Raw genomic sequence first — 23,272 nt, 5'->3', positions numbered from 1 at the left:
ATCACCTTTGTTATTTTGAAGTCCTACTGATAAACAGAAAAAAAAAAAATTAAATCTGTTCTTATCAGTTTAATATCTGATACGTCCCCTCTCTGGGGACCATATATTAAATGGATTTTTAGAACAAGGAGATGGAAAAAATCTTGCTCTGTCCACTGCACGCATTGACCTGGTATTGCAGTACCTCCAGGACCGGTGCACCCCTTCTTAACCCAGTTTCCAAAAGCAGAACTCAATTCACCTGATTCAAATGAGCCCCATTAGTGAATTGAAAGAAAGCAAAAACTTTATATGCACCTCAATTTGGCCAATTCACTTTTCACACTTTCACCCTTTTTTTTATCTTTCACACCTTTTACTTGCTTTATTGATGCAAAAAGCTGTGCCAAATAGCAAACTCATCTCCACTCAACTTGACCAACTCTGCTATGTCCCGTGCAGTATCTTATTCTCAGTCTTATCTAGATCATTTGCAATTGAATAGAATAGATCCCTTTTGGCTGCTTATGACTGTGTAAAATATGTAGTTTTACTGGGCTGGGATGAGAGAATCCATTGAAGCATGGTGTAGGGGTTGTGGTTCCTGTGTGCTAAGAAGAGAGGCTGGCACCAGCCAGAAAGCCCCATTGCAGCCAATAATCACTTAATAACTTTTTCAACTTGTCATCATATGGGAGGCCTTCCATTCCTTGTAGTAGTCTAGTTGCCCACCTTTGAACTGACTCTAACTTCTGAATGTCCTTATTAAAATGTGGAGCCCAAAACTGGTTCCCATATTCCAGATGTAGCCTTACAAGTGATTTATAGAGGTGTAACAATACGTTGGGATCACGGGATCTAATCTCCCTTTTTATACACCCTAAAATCTTGTCCCAAGCAGCATTCCATCAGCCTCTGGAAGGTTCCTGGCGCATTGCACAGCTCGAAGGGCATGCTTTTGAACTCGCAGAGACCCATAGGGGTGGCGAAGGCGGTCTTCTCCCGGTCTGCCTCAGCAACGGACACTTGCCAATAGTGACTAGTGAGATCAAGGGTAGAAAAATAATTTGCAGTTCTCAATGCAGCTAGCGATTCCTCAATACGGGGAGTGGTGCCGTCCTTCTTTTTTAACAGGATCAACAGAGCTGCCCAAAGGCTACAACTGTCACGGATAACCGCAGCCGCCTTTATGTTGCTCAACATGTCCTTGGTACACTGGCAATGTGAAGGTGGTATTGGCTTATAGCTCTCTTTGATGGGTGGGTGTGCACCTGTGGGGATGTGGTGTTGGACCCCTTTTATTCCCCCAAAATCTAGCGGGCTTCCCACCGGTAACCCGCTCCCCAGCTTGGATGGATGCTGAGGGAGCCCCTTTTGCCCGCAGGCTCTGGCCCTGGGAACTGTAGCCTTGGCGGTGACTGTGCTTCCCTCTACGGTGTGAGCTGTTGCCTTCAATCGGGTCTTGACTGCTGGGAAACCCTGGAGGTTCCTGTCGCTAACGGATTTGACCGGTTTTACGGCGACTCCTAGCCTGGTCGGGGTCCGTAGGCCCTGCCGGATGGTGCTGGCTTCTCTTCACTCCCCGATCTGGTACCGGCGGGCCACCGCCCATCCCCGGTCCGTACGGTTCACTCCAATCAGCCTCTCCTGCAGAAGGTCACCACCGTCTGCCAACCTTGCTGAGTGCCCGGGCCACACACCCGGACACGGTCAGTCTCCTCTCCTCTTCACTTCTCTAACTCCAAAACTGATCTCTAATCTGACTCCTTTTCCCGCCTCCAGGACTGTGAACTCCTCGGTGGGTGGGATCAACCGCCTGGCCCACCCCCTGGTGTGGACATCAGCCCCTGGAGGAAGGCAACTAGGATTTGTGTTTAGCTTCGGTGTGCCTAGCCGGAGTGTAGAGTGTGTTGGTGTAGTACCTGTGACGACCTGGCTTGTCCAGGGCGCCACATTCCCCTATAGTAAAATGCAGACCGTCCGCGGGCTGCCCGTCCATCACCGGTTTTATTTTCACAACTGAAAAAGAATAAAACGGTAAAACATGTAAAAGCATCATAAACATTTTACAACGGTACAGCTTCCGCTCTTCTCCCACCCAAACAACCTGGCCCTGATGCTGCCCCTAAGAAGCGGGCAGCACCCCTTGACCCCAGTCCAGCACCAAGTTGCCCGAGCGGGTTCTGTCTCTTTCAGGGGGCCCACGTCCAAGGGGACCCCTGAACCCCCGGAGGATCGCCACCGGTTACGGTAGTGGCGGGCCTAGGCCATCCCTTTCCTCCAGGCCCATCCTCCCAAATCAGCCTCTCCGGAGGCAGTAACGGTGTCAAGCCAACAAACATTTTTATTTACATTGCACTAAGTTTGTGGTTGCCCTGCAAGTTCTCGGGCTTGTCCGTAAGCAGTTCCTTACGCAATGGTTGCACAGTCCCTACGGGGACAACAGTTGCCGGCAACGGCCGGTTTAATCACGGTTCAATCAGGTAAACTTCTTTGGTTGATCATCTTTACTTATCATTTAAAACTTTCAAACTGGTACACTCAACACATAAAGCCCCCCCCTTTTAAAGAGTAGTTTCCCTGTACCTAAGTGGGGGTCTACCTAGGTTGGGGCGAGTGGACCTTCGGGGTCCGGTGTCAGTGGTGACAGGCAGTGGGGCAGAGGGAACAGTCAGTTCCTCCTCCCTGCTATCATGTGGGGCAGGCGGAGGCGTAGGGGAGCTGGGTACAGGTACATCCCTGGGCACTGGCTCGCGGTTAACCGTTTCCATCATTTCTTCATCCACGGGTTGTGGGAACAGTATCACTGGAAGGATCACCGCACCGTTCTGTGTAGGCCAGTCTGCTGGAAAATCACCCATCATGGTGTGGATTACCTCTTTTTCCTTCTCCACTGGACTGGGAACTGGAGCCTCATCCGCTACTCTCAATGCTGGTGGGCACTTCTTCAGGTGGTCTCGGGAAACCGTGGCCAAAGTCCCCCCCTGGTCACGGCTGATCTGGTAGGCCTTCCCATTCTCCCATCCTGTGGGCTGGACTACATACGGGGTTTTTTCCCATTGATCATCCAGCTTGTGGGCCCTTCTTTTCCGCTTCAGCACTACATCCCCAGGTTGGAAGGAACCGGCAGGCGCCTTCTTGTTGAAGCACTGCTCCTGTTGTCCCTGACTCCGGCACAAGTTCTTTTCAACATACTCCTGGACCTGTCGGTACTGTGTCCTCCGCCGAGTGTCCCATTCAGCTGTCGACAGGAGTGCTTCTGAAGCTTCCAAGCCCATTTCCAGATCCACTGGTAGCCGGCCGGGACGAGCTCTCATCAGGTATGCTGGAGTGCATTTCGTAGAGCTGGAAGGGATGTTGTTGTACATATCGACCAGGTCAGGTAGCTTCTCCAGCCACAGGTTCCGCTCTTCCAGTGGTAACGTCTTGAGGAGGCCCAGGACCAAGTGGTTCATCTTTTCACAAATGCCATTGGTTTGAGCGTGGTAAGGCGTGGTCCGGATTTTCTTGCAGCCGTACAACTGGCAGAATTCCTGGAATACCTCTGCTTCAAAGGCCGGACCCTGGTCGGTAAGCACCCTCTCCGGGTACCAATGCGGTAAACAGAAATAAGCCTGGAAAGCCTTAGCAGCGGTGCGGCCGGTTAAGTCCTTAACTGGGACAACCACCAGGAACCTCGAGTAGTGGTCTACGATGGTCAGAGCGTAGGTGTACCCACTTCGGCTGGGGGTGAGCTTTACATGGTCAAGGGCAACCAGCTCCAGCGGTTGGTGTGTAATGATCGGGTGTAGGGGTGCCTTCTGGCTGGCCTCGTCCTTCCTTCTCAATGCGCAAGGGCCACATTCTCGGCACCAGGCCTCCACAGATTCCCGCATTCCACTCCAATAGAACCGCTCTCTTAACAACATCTCTAGCTTCTTCCACCCGAAGTGCACTGCACCATCATGGTATGCTTGCAGGACGGTGGGCACGTTAGCCTGGGGAATCACCAGCTGGCGGATCTTCTCGTGAGTCTTTGGATTAATCAGCTCGCGATACAACTTCCCCTGGTGTAGGTATAGCCGGGTCCGTTCTTGCCACAGACGTTGGGCTTCGGCAGGGGCAGCAGGGTCTATCCCAGCAGAACCCTGTTCCACTAGAGTCTTGACCAGGCGGACAGCAGGTGCCTGGTCCTGAGCTTCCTGCCAGTCCTGTCGGGGCAGCGGATCCAGGTTCACCCGTTGTTGGTAGACGTGCACCTTCTCAGTGAATGGCCGGTGAAATGCAGGCAACTCGATCTCTTCGAGGTCATCATCCTCTGGCCCCTCTTCCGACAGGTGGGGCATCCGGGAGAGTGCATTGGCATTGACGTTGGTACGGCCGGCCCGGTACTTGATGGTGAAATCGTAGTTGGCTAACCTGGTCACCCACCGCTGCTCCAACGCGCCCAGCTTGGCCGTATCTAGATGGGTCAGCAGGTTATTGTCTGTGTACGCGGTGAACTTGGCTGCTGCCAGGTAATGGCGGAACCGCTCGGTGATAGCCCACACCAGTGCCAAGAGCTCAAGCTTGAAGGAGATGTAGTTCTCAGGGTTCCTCTCAGTCGGTCGGAGTTTTCGGCTAGCATAAGCTATTACCTTTTCCCTTCTGTCTTGGACCTGGGATAGAACAGCCCCCAAGCCCACATTGCTGGCGTCGGTGTAGAGGATGAATGGGCGGCTGTAGTCAGGGTACGCTAGGATTTCCTCTCCGGTCAGGGCTGTTCTCAGCTGGCGGAAGGATTCCTCATGCTTTTCTTCCCACACCAATGGGGCTACTAGGGATCTACCACCCTTGGTCTGTCCTACGAGGAGGTCTTGCATGGGGGCAGCCATCTTTGTGTACCCCTTAATGAAGCGACGGTAATATCCCACCAGGCCCAGAAACTGCCTCACTTCCCTCACTGTGGTCGGTCTCGGCCAGTCTTGGATGGCGGTGATCTTCTCGGGGTTGGGGGCGACACCTTCCGCACCAACCACATGTCCTAGGTACTGCACTCTGGGTTTCAGCAGATGACACTTTGAGGGCTTCAACTTCATCCCATACTTGGCAAGGGACGCGAACACCTCGGCTAGGTGCTCCAGGTGGGCTTCATACGTCTGTGAGTACACAATCACATCATCCAAGTACAGCAAAACGGTCCCATAGGCAGTCTTCTCTCGGTCTTCCGGTGCCACGGCCACCTGCCAGTACCCGCTGGTGAGGTCAAGGGTGGAGAAGTAGTTAGCGGTTCTCAGCGAGGCCAGGGACTCTTTGATGCGGGGCAGAGGGTAAGCATCCTTATGCGTTATCTGGTTAATCTTCCGGTAATCCACACACATCCGCATGGTGCCATCCTTCTTCTTAACCAGCACCAACGGAGCGGCCCAGGGACTACAGCTGTCCCTAATAACCCCTGCCTCCTTCATGTTCCTCAACATGTCTTTGGCGCATTGGTAGTGCGCAGGGGGAATAGGCCTGTATCTCTCTTTAATAGGGGAGTGTGTACCGGTAGGGATGTGGTGTTGAACCCCTTTAATCTGCCCAAAATCTAGAGGGTGCTTGCTAAAAACCCGCTCATACTCCTGTACCACCCGGTATACCCCTTCCTTGTGGTGTATGGGGGTATCATCAGTGCCGACATGTAGCTCTCGATACCACTCGCCTAACTCCCCCAGGGATGAGTGGGAACCGGCAGCAGGCGGTGTGACCGGGGGAACGGCTTCATGGATCGTGTGGGGATCTAGAGTGAGCAATTTGGCAAGGGTAGCGTACCGGGTGGTGCATGAATGCACACATATTGGTTTTATAATCTTATTGTATTACTTTATATTCTTATTTCACTTGTGCATATCTCCACCATAATCCTGGCTAAGAAATATAGCTTTTTTTGGGGTACACAGGTAGTAAGGTCTTCTTTCTATTTCTTTAGGGGTGATATAGCCTGGTGGAACTCTAGACCTCTAACATTATATATGCACCCTTTTTCTTTATGGTTCTTGGACACCTTATAACATTCTTCCATACATATATATCTTTCTCATAAATTATAAATAATTAGGCATTTTTATATATTTTATTTACATTTTCATAAATAACTTTTTACAAAGCATGGGGGACATTCTCACATACATATAATTTTCATGTACGCATTCTGAAAATTTACGCATAAACCGTACACACTCCTTTTTGTAACAATTTCTATAACTCATTCGCTGAACTCTCATCCCGGATATTCATTCTTACACTGAATTTCCTGTTATAACACAACATTCATGATTTTTATTCAATTTATTTTTATTTTTTAGGTTTATTAGTAGTGATGAGCGAGTACTAAAAAGCTCGGGTGCTCGAAGCTCGGGCCGAGCCTCCCAAGATACTCGTGTACTCGGCCCGAGCACCGAGCCCAATGTTATCCTATGGGAGACCCGAGTATTTTTGTGAAATGACCACCGGCAGCATGTAGAAACCCTAAAAATGGCACAAAAGTCTCCGAAGAGTGCTCAAATGACATGGCAACAGCATGGGGAAGACCCCTTGAAGCATTTATCACTCAAAAGTCACAGCTGTGAATAATTTTGTCCGCGTTTTACGCCATTTTTACGGACTCACCAGAAAACCTTCCAAAATGACACCAAAATGATTTTTCATAGCGGAAATGTTAAGGGCACATACCCAATAGTGAGATAGAGCTAATGTATGTTACTTTTTGAGATCAATACATGAAAGATTTTACGTAAAACATTGTGTGGCACTCCGATGTCCCTGAGAAGAGACGTACATAAAGGCCTCTGAGTCTAATGTGCCCATTTTGAGGAACTGAGTCTTTGTAGTATTTTCCTTTGCCAGGGCAGTCCAAAATTGTGAGGTTCACCAATGCCCCTGCATACAGACGTGCATGATGGCCTGTAAACCTGAAGTGCCCATTGTAAGGAAGTGGGTCTATTGTAGTATAGCCCTTAGGCAGGGCAGCCAAAAATTGGGAGGCTCCACGTTGTCCCTGGATAGAGACGTGCAGGAGGGCCTCAAAACATTAAGTGTCCAGTGTCAGGAAGTGGGTGTATTATAGTATAGCCCTTAGGCAGGGCAGCCAAAAATTGGGAGGCTCCACGTTGTCCCTGGATAGAGACGTGCATGAGGGCCTGTAAACCTGAAGTGCCCATTGGAAGGAAGTGGGTCTTTTGTAGTATAGCCCTTTGGCAGGGCAGCCAAAAATTGGGAGGCTCCACGTTGTCCCTGGATAGAGACGTGCATGAGGGCCTGTAAACCTGAAGTGCCCATTGGAAGGAAGTGGGTCTTTTGTAGTATAGCCCTTTGGCAGGGCAGCCAAAAATTGGGAGGCTCCACGTTGTCCCTGGATAGAGACGTGCATGAGGGCCTCAAAACATTAAGTGTCCATTGTCAGGAAGTGGGTGTATTATAGTATAGCCCTTTGGCAGGGCAGCCAAAAATTGGGAGGCTCCACGTTGTCCCTGGATAGAGACGTGCATGAGGGCCTCAAAACATTAAGTGTCCATTGTCAGGAAGTGGGTGTATTATAGTATAGCCCTTAGGCAGGGCAGCCAAAAATTGGGAGGCTCCACGTTGTCCCTGGATAGAGACGTGCATGACGGCCTCAAAACATTAAGTGTCCATTGTCAGGAAGTGGGTCTTTTGTAGTATAGCCCTTTGGCAGGGCAGCCAAAAATTGGGAGGCTCCACGTTGTCCCTGGATAGAGACGTGCATGAGGGCCTCAAAACATTAAGTGTCCATTGTCAGGAAGTGGGTGTATTATAGTATAGCCCTTAGGCAGGGCAGCCAAAAATTGGGAGGCTCCACGTTGTCCCTGGATAGAGACGTGCATGAGGGCCTCAAAACATTAAGTGTCCATTGTCAGGAAGTGGGTCTTTTGTAGTATAGCCCTTTGGCAGGGCAGCCAAAAATTGGGAGGCTCCACGTTGTCCCTGGATAGAGACGTGCATGAGGGCCTCAAAACATTAAGTGTCCATTGTCAGGAAGTGGGTGTATTATAGTATAGCCCTTTGGCAGGGCAGCCAAAAATTGGGAGGCTCCACGTTGTCCCTGCATAGAGACGTGCATGAGGGCCTCAAAACATTGTTCCCATTGCAAAGGAGCGGGTCTCCTGTCGTTGTAATGTCCATTCTGCAAAGAATGGGCGAAAAAATTTACCACTGGGGGTATACCTGAAACAAAGGCCTAACTCTTGTAACGGTCATCATGGTGGCGCATGAGGAGAAGGAGGAGCAGTCCAGCGATTATCCAAAGTCCAGAAGTGTGTACCCATGGGTGACATGGCAAATTCCCGTTACAAACTTTAAATTCCGCTCTCATTTGCTGGTGGTGTGGTGAAGTCTGGCCCAATCCAACCCTTGTTCATCTTGATCAGAGTCAGCCTGTCAGCATTTTCAGTTGACAGGCGGGTGCGTTTATCTGTAATGATTCCACCTGCGGCACTAAAAACACGCTCTGACAAAACGCTAGCGGCAGGGCAGGCCAGGACTTCCAAGGCGTAGAGAGCCAATTCATGCCACGTGTCCACCTTGGATACCCAATAATTGTAAGGCACAGAGGAATGTCGGAGTACAGTTGTTCGATCTGCAAGGTACTCCTTGAGCATCTGGGCAAACTTAGGATTTCTTGTGGCACTACCCCGCACCTCAGGGGCTGTGGTACGTGAGGGGCTGAGAAAACTGTCCCACATCTTAAAGACTGTTCCCCTACCTCTGGCGGATTGGACTTGTGCCTCTCTCGGCTGTACGCCTTGGTTGTCCACTGATTCCTGACCTATGCCGCTAGCGTTTTGTGAGGGGAATGCTTTGCCTACTTCTGTGACTATGGCCTTCCGGAACTGCTGCATTTTGGTTGACCTCTCCGCCTCGGGAATAAGAGACATAAAGTTCTCCTTGTAGCGTGGGTCTAACAGTGTTACCAACCAGTAATGATTGTCGGCCAAGATGTTCTTAACGCGAGGGTCACGAGACAGGCAGCTTACCATAAAGTCAGCCATGTGCGCCAGACTCTTAACAGCCAGGACTTCAGTAGCCTGACCAACACGTTGACTGAACATGCTGTCCTCCTCCTCCTCCTCCTCCTCATCTACCCTGTCCTCTGGCCAGCCACGCTGAACCGAGGATATGACTGGTGTGCATGTCATATCCTCAATTTGGCCGGAGATTTGCTCCATGTCTTCATCCTCCTCCTCGTCATAGTCCTCCACTGCACGTTGTGATGAGACGAGGCTGGGCTGTGTGTTATCACCCACACCCACTACTGTTTCTTGCTGCAACTCATCGCGCTCCGCCTGCAATGCATCATGTTTGGTTTTGAGCAGAGACCGTTTTAGAAGGCAGAGTAGCGGTATGGTGACGCTAATAATGGCGTCATCACCACTCACCATCTTGGTGGAGTCCTCAAAGTTTTGGAGGATGGTACATAGGTCGGACATCCATCTCCACTCCTCAGGTGTTATGTGTGGAGTTTGACCCATTTCCCGACGGCTTAGGTGATGCAGGTACTCAACAACTGCCCTCTTCTGCTCACATATCCTGACCAACATGTGCAGAGTTGAATTCCAACGCGTGGGGACATCACACACCAGTCTGTGAGCCGGAAGATGCAAACTGCGCTGAAAGCCGGCAAGGCCGGCTGAAGCAGTAGGTGACTTTCGAAAATGTGCAGACAGGCGGCGAACTTTTACCAGCAGATCAGACAGCTCTGGGTATGACTTTAGAAACCGCTGAACCACGAGGTTGAGCACATGGGCCACGCATGGAACATGTGTCAGCTGGCCTCGCCTCAAAGCCGCCACCAGGTTCCGGCCATTGTCACACACGACCTTTCCTGGCTTTAGGTTCAGAGGTGTGAGCCAGTGATCTGCCTGCTGTTTCAGAGCTGTCCACAGCTCTTCTGCATTGTGGGGTTTGTCACCTATGCAGATTAGCTTCAGCACAGCCTGTTGCCGCTTCGCCGAGGCAGTGCTGCAGTGCTTCCAGCTTGGGACTGGTGTGGAGGGTACAGTGGATGAGGATGCGCAGGAGGAGGAGGAGGCTGAAGAGCATGACATTCCGGAGCTGTAGAGTGTGGGTGAAACACTGACTGAGGTAGGGCCTGCAAACCTTGGTGTGGGAAGGACGTGTTCCGTCCCTCGCTCAGACTGGGTCCCAGCTTCCACAATATTAACCCAGTGTGCCGTCAACGAGATGTAGCGGCCTTGCCCACAAGCACTTGTCCACGTGTCTGTGGTTAGGTGGACTTTGGGTGAAACAGCGTTGTTCAGGGCACGTGTGATGTTTTGTGACACGTGGTTATGCAACGCGGGGACGGCACACCGGGAGAAATAGTGGCGGCTGGGGACCGAGTAACGTGGGACAGCTGCCGCCATCAGGTCGCGGAATGCTTCTGTCTCCACCAGCCTAAAAGGCAACATTTCCAGCGCAAGCAGTCGCGAAATGTTAGTATTTAGAACTGTGGCATGTGGGGTGTTGGCAGTGTATTTGCGCCTGCGTTCAAAGGTTTGCTGAATGGATAACTGAACGCTGCGCTGGGACAAGGACGTGCTTGATGATGGTGTTATTTCTGAGTAGGCAACTGCAGGTGCAGGACCGGAGGAGGCTTGTTCGCAGGCAGCATGGACAGGGGATTGGCTCGCATGCACAACCAGCGAAGACGTAGCAGTGACATTAGCAAGCACTGCTCCTCGACTCTGTTGTACTTCCCACAAAGTCGGGTGCTTGGCTGACATGTGCCTGATCATGCTGGTGGTGGTCAGGCTGCTAGTTTTGGTACCCCTGCTGATGCTGGCACGGCAGGTGTTGCAAATGGCCTTTTTAGAATCATCTGGATCCAACTTAAAAAACTGCCAGACTCGGGAAGACCTAACATTTGTACAGGCACCTTGTGTCGTGTTGTTGTTCCGGGGAACGGTTGCCTGACTTCTGCCTGGAGCCACCACCCTGCTTCTTACTGCCTGTTGGGATGCTACGCCTCCCTCCCCCTGTGCACTGCTGTCCTCGCTCTGCATATCCTCCTGCCAGGTTGGGTCAGTTACTGGATCATCCACCACGTCGTCTTCCTCTTCCGCACCCTGCTCCTCCTCCTGACTTCCTGACAATTGTGTCTCATCATCGTCCACCCCTTGTTGAGACACGTTGCCAACTTCGTGAGAACGTGGCTGCTCAAATATTTGGCCATCTGTACATACGATCTCCTCATGACCCACTTCAACATGAGCTGGCGAGAGGCCAGAATGTGCGAATGGAAACGTGAACAGCTCTTCCGAGTGTCCAAGTGTGGGATCATTAATGTCCGAGGACGTGTACTCAGCCTTGTGGTAGGAAGGAGGATCAGGTTCTGAAATGTGCGGTGCAGTATCACGGCTACTGACACTTGACCGTGTGGAAGACAGAGTGTTTGTGGTGGTGCCAATCTGACTGGACCACGGGGGAACACTATTCTCCTTAAGGAGACTTTGCAAGCCAGTCTGGCTGCCAGGTAAGGGGACTTATAGCTGCAATGCCCCTAAAATTCCACGGGGGAACACTATTCTCCTTAAGGAGACTTTGCAAGCCAGTCTGGCTTGCAAAGTCTCCTTAAGGAGAATAGTGTTCCCCCGTGGAATTTTAGGGGCATTGCAGCTATAAGTCCCCTTACCTGGCAGCCAGACTGGCTTGCAAAGTCTCCTTAAGGAGAATAGTGTTCCCCCGTGGTCCCCACATAGCTTTCTCATGAGCCAGATCAGACACCCCCATACTTTGCACTGACGAGGGGCAAGCACCCCGAAACACCGTGTCTGCAAATTGGGATTCTGATCTGGCTTATATATCCTGAGTCATATTGCAAAGGATTGTCGAAAATCCACTTGTGACTTTTAGGATCGCTACTTCCAATAGGTGGCGCTGTGCTAGAGTTTGTCTCCTTTACTGGAGAGACAATTTGAATATTTCCCAGAGGGGCATTGCAGCTATAAGTCCCCTTACCTGGCAGCCAGACTGGCTTGCAAAGTCTCCTTAAGGAGAATAGTGTTCCCCCGTGGAATTTTAGGGGCATTGCAGCTATAAGTCCCCTTACCTGGCAGCCAGACTGGCTTGCAAAGTCTCCTTAAGGAGAATAGTGTTCCCCCGTGGTCCCCACATAGCTTTCTCATGAGCCAGATCAGACACCCCCATACTTTGCACTGACGAGGGGCAAGCACCCCGAAACACCGTGTCTGCAAATTGGGATTCTGATCTGGCTTATATATCCTGAGTCATATTGCAAAGGATTGTCGAAAATCCACTTGTGACTTTTAGGATCGCTACTTCCAATAGGTGGCGCTGTGCTAGAGTTTGTCTCCTTTACTGGAGAGACAATTTGAATATTTCCCAGAGGGGCATTGCAGCTATAAGTCCCCTTACCTGGCAACCAGACTGGCTTGCAAAGTCTCCTTAAGGAGAATAGTGTTCCCCCGTGGAATTTTAGGGGCATTGCAGCTATAAGTCCCCTTACCTGGCAGCCAGACTGGCTTGCAAAGTCTCCTTAAGGAGAATAGTGTTCCCCCGTGGTCCCCACATAGCTTTCTCATGAGCCAGATCAGACACCCCCATACTTTGCACTGACGAGGGGCAAGCACCCCGAAACACCGTGTCTGCAAATTGGGATTCTGATCTGGCTTATATATCCTGAGTCATATTGCAAAGGATTGTCGAAAATCCACTTGTGACTTTTAGGATCGCTACTTCCAATAGGTGGCGCTGTGCTAGAGTTTGTCTCCTTTACTGGAGAGACAATTTGAATCTGACTGGAAGCATTATCCGCTATCCAACTAACAACCTGTTGACACTGGTCTTGGTTCAAGAGCGGTGTACTGCTGCGGTCCCCAAGAATTTGGGACAGGACGTGCGAGCGACTAGATGTGGCCCTTTGTTGTGGCAAAATTAGAGCTTGCCCACGACCTCGGCCTCTGCCTGCACCACCATCACGTCCACTTCCTTGTTCCTTGCCAACGCCCTTGCGCATTTTGCAATGCTGTGCTGACGTGTATTCACTAGACTTGGGCGTTATATCAAAGTTTGTGCAAATTGTGCACCTGTACGCTGCCACCGACAGGCACACACGTGCGGTTTTTAAATGCAAGCACGGACGCACTAAGAACCTAACAGGTTTTAGGAGCAAAAATTAATGATGAGAACTCTGACACTATCAGCCACTGCTGACTGACGTGTATTATACACTACACTTGTGCGTTATATAATAGTTTGGTAAAAACGCACAGAAGTGCACCTGTACGCTGCCACCGACAGGCACACACGTGCGGTTTTTAAATGCAAGCACGGACGCACTAAGAACCTAACAGGTTTTAGGAGCAAAAATTAATGACGAGAACTCTGACACTATCAGCCACTGCTGACTGACGTGTATTATACACTACACTTGTGCGTTATATAATAGTTTGGTAAAAACGCACACAAGTGCACCTGTACGCTGCCACCGACAGGCACACACGTGCGGTTTTTAAATGCAAGCACGGACGCACTAATAATAATAATAATAATAATTTATTCATTTATATAGCGCTATTAATTCCATAGCGCTTTACATACATTGGGAATGCTGTCCCCATTGGGGCTCACAATCTAAATTCCCTATCTGTATGTCTTTGGAGTGTGGGAGGAAACCGGAGTACCCGGAGGAAACCCACGCAAACATGGGGAGAACATACAAACTCCTTGCAGATGGTGTCCTTGGTGGGGATTGAACCCAGGACCTCAGCGCTGCAAGACTGCAGTGCTAATCACTGAGCCACCATGCCGCCGGTTTTAGGAGCAAAAATTAATGACGAGAACTCTGACACTATCAGCCACTGCTGACTGGCGTGTATTATACACTACACTTGTGCGTTATATAATAGTTTGGTAAAAACGCACACAAGTGCACCTGTACGCTGCCACCGACAGGCACACACGTGCGGTTTTTAAATGCAAGCACGGACGCACTAAGAACCTAACACAGGTTTTAGGAGCAAAAATTAATGACGAGAACTCTGACACTATCAGCCACTGCTGACTGACGTGTATTATACACTACACTTGTGCGTTATATAATAGTTTAGTAAAAACGCACACAAGTGCACCTGTACGCTGCCACCGACAGGCACACACGTGCGGTTTTTAAATGCAAGCACGGACGCACTAAGAACCTAACAGGTTTTAGGAGCGACAATTGCTGAGAAGTCTGACACTATCAGGACTGTTTTAGACTGTGTACACCAGCCCCAGATATGATGAAGGCTGGTATACGGTCACCACTAGGAATGGCTATATACCCTGCCTGCCTGCCTGCCTGCCTGCCTGTATACTGCTACAATAGTCCTGACAAGGACTCTTTTGGTCACTAGCCTGTATTCCAACCTGGCTATACCCTGCCTGTATACAGCAACAATAGTCCTGAGAAGGACTCTGCTACTGTACTCCGACCTGGCTATACCCTGCCTGCCTGTATACAACTAGAATAGTCCTGAGAAGGACTTTTGGTCACACTGTTTGCAGCCCTGCTACAGAAATAGCTATAAAGGGCCGCAAACCTTTCCCTGAAGCAGCGACCCTCTCCCTGCACTGACTGTCTGGATAGCTGTGAGCAGAGCACAGCGCGCCCGCCGGTATAAAGGCTCGGTCACGCTGTGCAGGCCGGCCAATCACTGCAATTCCACAACTAACAGGGCTGTGGCATTGCAGTGGTCTGCCAGCCAATCCCTGCATGAGGGCTGGCTCTCAAAAGAGCGCCAACATGCAGGGATGAAGACCACGAGTACAGCACGAGTATCGCGAGATTACTCGGTCCCCGTCGAGTAGACCGAGTACAGTGATACTCGTGCGAGTACCGAGTAGTAACAAGCATGCTCGCTCATCACTATTTATTAGTAAAATGGCTTACACTCCCCTTTTTTCCACTTTTTTCTTCACTACTTTTATAAAGAAATTTTTCCTTTCTTTATTCTTAATGCAATTTTATATAGCAACACCACCATTTTTTGCCACGAACATAATTTTTCTTGTCCGTCATCCCGTTCACCCTTACAGGGTTGTGGACAGATGCACTTGTCACTACACTTCTAAGACTCAATACAGGGTCTGGAGCTCAATGCTCCCTTTTTGTTTTTTTTTTCTTCTTTTTTTTCTTTTTTTCATTTTGTCCTTCTTCTTCTTCTTTTTCTGATTTTTGTCTCAAAAAGCTGATGAAATTTGAAACACTATACCCCAGTGATTTTATAAATGTTTCTCAATATATCACTTGAGAACTTTTATGGCCGGTATTGTAACAGTTGACCATCCCGGCAGTATTTGAAATACAGCAGTCAGTCCTCTGACGTAGCTCCATATGTGTATATATAGAGGTTCTTCCTCCTTTGATTGCATACTGTTCTTTTTTTGCCCTGATGAAGGAGACAGTGATCTCTGAAACACATTGACCGGAAAAAAGAATAAAGAGATGAAATAATTAACATCAGTTTCCTTTGGTGACAGCGCGGCAAGCACCCGATTTTCCTCCTATACGTTATTGCTCTTCTTCTAGGGGCTGCGGCTGTCGCCATTTGTAACGTGCATTTAGGGGTTGTGACTGGCACAACCTTAATAGGTGAGTGCAACTACTATTAATTATTTATTACCTTACCAGGTAAGACCCTAATTTGTGCGTCTGCTCCAGAGTTATTTCCCTGATTATTAATATCTGACAGGCAGTGATTGATCCTGCATTCTCACCTTCCTCTCTGTTGCACATTCTTATTGTTCCTATATGCTCTCTATTTCCATCAGACTTTTTTTGTCCTTCGGTGGGGCTCTAACATATGTGCACCATTTTTTATTTATTTTTATGGATTCCTTTCTTTTTTCATGCTAGCGTTCATTATGCAGTAGTCATTCATGATATATCTTATATTTGTGAATCCATTAGGGCTCTATATGTCTGGTGCATCACATTGGGTCTTTTCAGTGCACAATAGGCACCTTTTTCTGTTATGCTCTGCTGCCACCTTATGGACATCCTATCAGTGATGCCAGAAAAAAATGGACATGTCTCCGTGCAGCAATCACGGACACGCGGGTACGCCGCACGGAGACACGTGCAGTGAAAAATCACTGATGTGTGAGCAGACCCATTCATTATAATGGATCTGCGTATCTCAGTGATTCTGTTATGTTTAAAAAAAAGCACAAACGTACCAGAATCACTGACGTGTGAAACAGGCCTTATAGTGTTTTGATTTATGTATGTATTATACAACTTCTGTGGATCTTGTATGAGTGACTTTTCTTCATTTTATTGGATTGTTTTAAAATATTGAAATAAAGTCACGCTTCCTATGCATCCTTTTGTATTCTGATTGGCTACTATAATACAGTTTTTAGGCACTGAGATCGATACCAGAGGCATGGTCTTCCGCTTACCAGAGGATAAGCTCAAAAGGCTAAGGGACATAATAGAAGGGTTTAGTGCTGTTAATAAGGTGGCATTAAGATAAATGAAATATATCTTCTCGGTCTTCTCGTTTTCTTGCTGAGTTGTGCCAATGGACAGAGTTTTTTCTAGACATTTGCTATTGGAAACTCAGGGAACCAAAGCTCCTGGATAGAGTTGAGCGCGGTTCGTGGTTCGTGGTTCTCCAGTTCTAGGCTCGAGTGATTTTGGGGCATGTTCTAGATCGAACTAGAACTCGAGCTTTTTGCAAAAGCTCGATAGTTCTAGAAACGTTCGAGAACGGTTCTAGCAGCCAAAAAACAGCTAAATCATAGCTTGGTTTCTGCTGTAATAGTGTAAGTCACTCTGTGAATCAAACTATTAGCACATTTCAGTGTATAGTGTGCGTGAACAGCGCATTCAGATCACTGCTGCTTCTATAATGGCGATCGCCATTTTTTTTTTTTTTTCTTGTCTTCCTTCCCTAAGTGCGCGCGTCTTGTGGGGCGGGCCAGCATGTCAGCCAATCACAGACACACACACAACTAAGTTGACTTTGAGCCAGAGAAGCAACGGCATGTGTGATAGGATCTGCATGTCACATGTCCCTGCATTATAAAACCGGACATTTTCTTCACGGACGCCATTATCTGCCTTCTGCGTCTTTGGTGTCAGACATCACTGTCGCAGCTCCGTCCTCCTGAGTCCTATAGCCGATACAGCTGTATGCGCTGCATACACAGCGTTAGACAGCATAGGGAGAGCACTTTATAGCAGTCCTTTTAAGGGCTCAAACCGGCAGGGTCAGAGAGCCATAGGTGACAGGTCCTGCAAACAGCAACAGCATCTGTGTAGCCAAGGTCAGGGATTTCCTCCCTGCATTTCACCATTAGGAGGAAATAGAAAGGCAGGCTTCCATTCCTCTACCCAGAGCACCACAATCCTGCCACTGTACCCTCCTGTCCTCTGCACACTCCAACTCATTATAACTAAGCCATTATACTAGCAAACACTCAGTGTACCTAGTGGCATCCTATCTGTGGCTATTGGACTTTGCTATAGTCCCACTAGTGCAAAGACATTTGCAGAGCACGTCTGCCTGCATTGCACACTCCAACTTTTTTAAACTAAGCAATTTTACTAGCAAACACTCAGTGTACCTAGTGGCATCCTATACGTGGCTATTGGACTTTGCTATAGTCCCACTAGTGCCAAGACATTTGCAGAGCGCATCTGCCTGCGTTGCACACTCCAACTAATTTTAACTTAGCCATTATACTAGCAAACACTCAGTGTACCTAGTGGCATCCTATACGTGGCTATTGGACTTTGCTATAGTCCCACTAGTGCCAAGACATTTGCAGAGCGCATCTGCCTGCGTTGCACACTCCAACTAATTATAAGTAAGCCATTATACTAGCAAACACTCAGTGTACCTAGTGGCATCCTATCTGTGGCTATTGGACTTTGCTATAGTCCCACTAGTGCAAAGACATTTGCAGAGCACGTCTGCCTGCATTGCACACTCCAACTTTTTTAAACTAAGCAATTTTACTAGCAAACACTCAGTGTACCTAGTGGCATCCTATACGTGGCTATTGGACTTTGCTATAGTCCCACTAGTGCCAAGACATTTGCAGAGCGCATCTGCCTGCGTTGCACACTCCAACTAATTATAAGTAAGCCATTATACTAGCAAACACTCAGTGTACCTAGTGGCATCCTATCTGTGGCTATTGGACTTTGCTATAGTCCCACTAGTGCCAAGACATTTGCAGAGCGCATCTGCCTGCGTTGCACACTCCAACTAATTATAAGTAAGCCATTATACTAGCAAACACTCAGTGTACCTAGTGGCATCCTATACGTGGCTATTGGACCTTGCTATAGTCCCACTAGTGCCAAGACATTTGCAGAGCGCATCTGCCTGCGTTGCACACTCCAACTAATTATAAGTAAGCCATTATAGTAGCAAACACTCAGTGTACCTAGTGGCATCCTATACGTGGCTATTGGACCTTGCTATAGTCCCACTAGTGCCAAGACATTTGCAGAGCGCATCTGCCTGCGTTGCACACTCCAACTAATTATAAGTAAGCCATTATACTAGCAAAAACTCAGTGTACCTAGTGGCATCCTATCTGTGGCTATTGGACTTTGCTATAGTCCCACTAGTGCAAAGACATTTGCAGAGCACGTCTGCCTGCATTGCACACTCCAACTTTTTTAAACTAAGCAATTTTACTAGCAAACACTCAGTGTACCTAGTGGCATCCTATACGTGGCTATTGGACTTTGCTATAGTCCCACTAGTGCCAAGACATTTGCAGAGCGCATCTGCCTGCGTTGCACACTCCAACTAATTTTAACTTAGCCATTATACTAGCAAACACTCAGTGTACCTAGTGGCATCCTATACGTGGCTATTGGACTTTGCTATAGTCCCACTAGTGCCAAGACATTTGCAGAGCGCATCTGCCTGCGTTGCACACTCCAACTAATTATAAGTAAGCCATTATACTAGCAAACACTTAGTGTACCTAGTGGCATCCTATACGTGGCTATTGGACTTTGCTATAGTCCCACTAGTGCCAAGACATTTGCAGAGCGCATCTGCCTGCGTTGCACACTCCAACTAATTATAAGTAAGCCATTATACTAGCAAACACTCAGTGTACCTAGTGGCATCCTATACGTGGCTATTGGACCTTGCTATAGTCCCACTAGTGCCAAGACATTTGCAGAGCGCATCTGCCTGCGTTGCACACTCCAACTAATTATAAGTAAGCCATTATACTAGCAAAAACTCAGTGTACCTAGTGGCATCCTATCTGTGGCTATTGGACTTTGCTATAGTCCCACTAGTGCAAAGACATTTGCAAAGCACGTCTGCCTGCATTGCACACTCCAACTTTTTTAAACTAAGCAATTTTACTAGCAAACACTCAGTGTACCTAGTGGCATCCTATACGTGGCTATTGGACTTTGCTATAGTCCCACTAGTGCCAAGACATTTGCAGAGCGCATCTGCCTGCGTTGCACACTCCAACTAATTTTAACTTAGCCATTATACTAGCAAACACTCAGTGTACCTAGTGGCATCCTATACGTGGCTATTGGACTTTGCTATAGTCCCACTAGTGCCAAGACATTTGCAGAGCGCATCTGCCTGCGTTGCACACTCCAACTAATTATAAGTAAGCCATTATACTAGCAAACACTCAGTGTACCTAGTGGCATCCTATACGTGGCTATTGGACTTTGCTATAGTCCCACTAGTGCCAAGACATTTGCAGAGCGCATCTGCCTGCGTTGCACACTCCAATTAATTATAAGTAAGCCATTATACTAGCAAACACTCAGTGTACCTAGTGGCATCCTATCTGTGGCTATTGGTCTTTGCTATAGTCCCACTAGTGCCAAGACATTTGCAGAGCGCATCTGCCTGCGTTGCACACTCCAACTAATTATAAGTAAGCCATTATACTAGCAAACACTCAGTGTACCTAGTGGCATCCTATACGTGGCTATTGGACCTTGCTATAGTCCCACTAGTGCCAAGACATTTGCAGAGCGCATCTGCCTGCGTTGCACACTCCAACTAATTATAAGTAAGCCATTATACTAGCAAACACTCAGTGTACCTAGTGGTATCCTATACTGTGGCTATTGGACCTTGCTATAGTCCCACTAGTGCCAAGACATTTGCAGAGCGCATCTGCCTGCGTTGCACACTCCAACTAATTATAAGTAAGTCATTATACTAGCAAAAACTCAGTGTACCTAGTGGTATCCTATCTGTGGCTATTGGACTTTGCTATAGTCCCACTAGTGCAAAGACATTTGCAGAGCACGTCTGCCTGCATTGCACACTCCAACTTTTTTAAACTAAGCAATTTTACTAGCAAACACTCAGTGTACCTAGTGGCATCCTATACGTGGCTATTGGACTTTGCTATAGTCCCACTAGTGCCAAGACATTTGCAGAGCGCATCTGCCTGCGTTGCACACTCCAACTAATTATAAGTAAGCCATTATACTAGCAAACACTCAGTGTACCTAGTGGCATCCTATACGTGGCTATTGGACTTTGCTATAGTCCCACTAGTGCCAAGACATTTGCAGAGCGCATCTGCCTGCATTGCACACTCCAACTTTTTTAAACTAAGCAATTTTACTAGCAAACACTCAGTGTACCTAGTGGCATCCTATACGTGGCTATTGGACTTTGCTATAGTCCCACTAGTGCCAAGACATTTGCAGAGCGCATCTGCCTGCGTTGCACACTCCAACTAATTTTAACTTAGCCATTATACTAGCAAACACTCAGTGTACCTAGTGGCATCCTATACGTGGCTATTGGACTTTGCTATAGTCCCACTAGTGCCAAGACATTTGCAGAGCGCATCTGCCTGCGTTGCACACTCCAACTAATTATAAGTAAGCCATTATACTAGCAAACACTCAGTGTACCTAATGGCATCCTATACGTGGCTATTGGACCTTGCTATAGTCCCACTAGTGCCAAGACATTTGCAGAGCGCATCTGCCTGCGTTGCACACTCCAACTAATTATAAGTAAGCCATTATACTAGCAAACACTCAGTGTACCTAGTGGCATCCTATACGTGGCTATTGGACTTTGCTATAGTCCCACTAGTGCCAAGACATTTGCAGAGCGCATCTGCCTGCGTTGCACACTCCAACTAATTATAAGTAAGCCATTATACTATCAAACACTCAGTGTACCTAGTGGCATCCTATACGTGGCTATTGGACCTTGCTATAGTCCCACTAGTGCCAAGACATTTGCAGAGCGCATCTGCCTGCGTTGCACAATCCAACTAATTATAAGTAAGCCATTATACTAGCAAAAACTCAGTGTACCTAGTGGCATCCTATCTGTGGCTATTGGACTTTGCTATAGTCCCACTAGTGCAAAGACATTTGCAGAGCACGTCTGCCTGCATTGCACACTCCAACTTTTTTAAACTAAGCAATTTTACTAGCAAACACTCAGTGTACCTAGTGGCATCCTATACGTGGCTATTGGACTTTGCTATAGTCCCACTAGTGCCAAGACATTTGCAGAGCGCATCTGCCTGCGTTGCACACTCCAACTAATTTTAACTTAGCCATTATACTAGCAAACACTCAGTGTACCTAGTGGCATCCTATACGTGGCTATTGGACTTTGCTATAGTCCCACTAGTGCCAAGACATTTGCAGAGCGCATCTGCCTGCGTTGCACACTCCAACTAATTATAAGTAAGCCATTTTACTAGCAAACACTCAGTGTACCTAGTGGCATCCTATACGTGGCTATTGGACCTTGCTATAGTCCCACTAGTGCCAAGACATTTGCAGAGCGCATCTGCCTGCGTTGCACACTCCAACTAATTATAAGTAAGCCATTATACTAGCAAACACTCAGTGTACCTAGTGGCATCCTATACGTGGCTATTGGACTTTGCTATAGTCCCACTAGTGCCAAGACATTTGCAGAGCGCATCTGCCTGCGTTGCACACTCCAACTAATTATAAGTAAGCCATTATACTAGCAAACACTCAGTGTACCTAGTGGCATCCTATACGTGGCTATTGGACCTTGCTATAGTCCCACTAGTGCCAAGACATTTGCAGAGCGCATCTGCCTGCGTTGCACACTCCAACTAATTATAAGTAAGCCATTATACTAGCAAAAACTCAGTGTACCTAGTGGCATCCTATCTGTGGCTATTGGACTTTGCTATAGTCCCACTAGTGCAAAGACATTTGCAGAGCACGTCTGCCTGCATTGCACACTCCAACTTTTTTAAACTAAGCAATTTTACTAGCAAACACTCAGTGTACCTAGTGGCATCCTATACGTGGCTATTGGACTTTGCTATAGTCCCACTAGTGCCAAGACATTTGCAGAGCGCATCTGCCTGCGTTGCACACTCCAACTAATTTTAACTTAGCCATTATACTAGCAAACACTCAGTGTACCTAGTGGCATCCTATACGTGGCTATTGGACTTTGCTATAGTCCCACTAGTGCCAAGACATTTGCAGAGCGCATCTGCCTGCGTTGCACACTCCAACTAATTATAAGTAAGCCATTTTACTAGCAAACACTCAGTGTACCTAGTGGCATCCTATACGTGGCTATTGGACCTTGCTATAGTCCCACTAGTGCCAAGACATTTGCAGAGCGCATCTGCCTGCGTTGCACACTCCAACTAATTATAAGTAAGCCATTATACTAGCAAACACTCAGTGTACCTAGTGGCATCCTATACGTGGCTATTGGACTTTGCTATAGTCCCACTAGTGCCAAGACATTTGCAGAGCGCATCTGCCTGCGTTGCACACTCCAACTAATTATAAGTAAGCCATTATACTAGCAAACACTCAGTGTACCTAGTGGCATCCTATACGTGGCTATTGGACCTTGCTATAGTCCCACTAGTGCCAAGACATTTGCAGAGCGCATCTGCCTGCGTTGCACACTCCAACTAATTATAAGTAAGCCATTATACTAGCAAACACTCAGTGTACCTAGTGGCATCCTATACGTGGCTATTGGACCTTGCTATAGTCCCACTAGTGCCAAGACATTTGCAGAGCGCATCTGCCTGCGTTGCACACTCCAACTAATTATAAGTAAGCCATTATACTAGCAAACACTCAGTGTACCTAGTGGCATCCTATACGTGGCTATTGGACTTTGCTATAGTCCCACTAGTGCCAAGACATTTGCAGAGCGCATCTGCCTGCGTTGCACACTCCAACTAATTATAAGTAAGCCATTATACTAGCAAACACTCAGTGTACCTAGTGGCATCCTATACGTGGCTATTGGACTTTGCTATAGTCCCA

The 23,272-nt window shown here is 48.0% G+C and overlaps 1 pseudogene; it reads left to right on the top strand.

Annotated features, from left to right (window-relative positions):
- On the top strand, positions 1-206 carry LOC142263290 (U2 spliceosomal RNA; annotated as a pseudogene).
- The last annotated feature ends 23,066 nt before the right edge of the window (positions 207-23,272 follow it).

This window comes from Anomaloglossus baeobatrachus, unplaced genomic scaffold (genome assembly GCF_048569485.1).
Source record: "Anomaloglossus baeobatrachus isolate aAnoBae1 unplaced genomic scaffold, aAnoBae1.hap1 Scaffold_2571, whole genome shotgun sequence".
NCBI classification, from domain to species: domain Eukaryota; kingdom Metazoa; phylum Chordata; class Amphibia; order Anura; family Aromobatidae; genus Anomaloglossus; species Anomaloglossus baeobatrachus.
The sequence above is the reverse complement of the archived record's forward strand: the minus strand, read 5'-3'. Positions and strand labels throughout refer to the sequence as shown.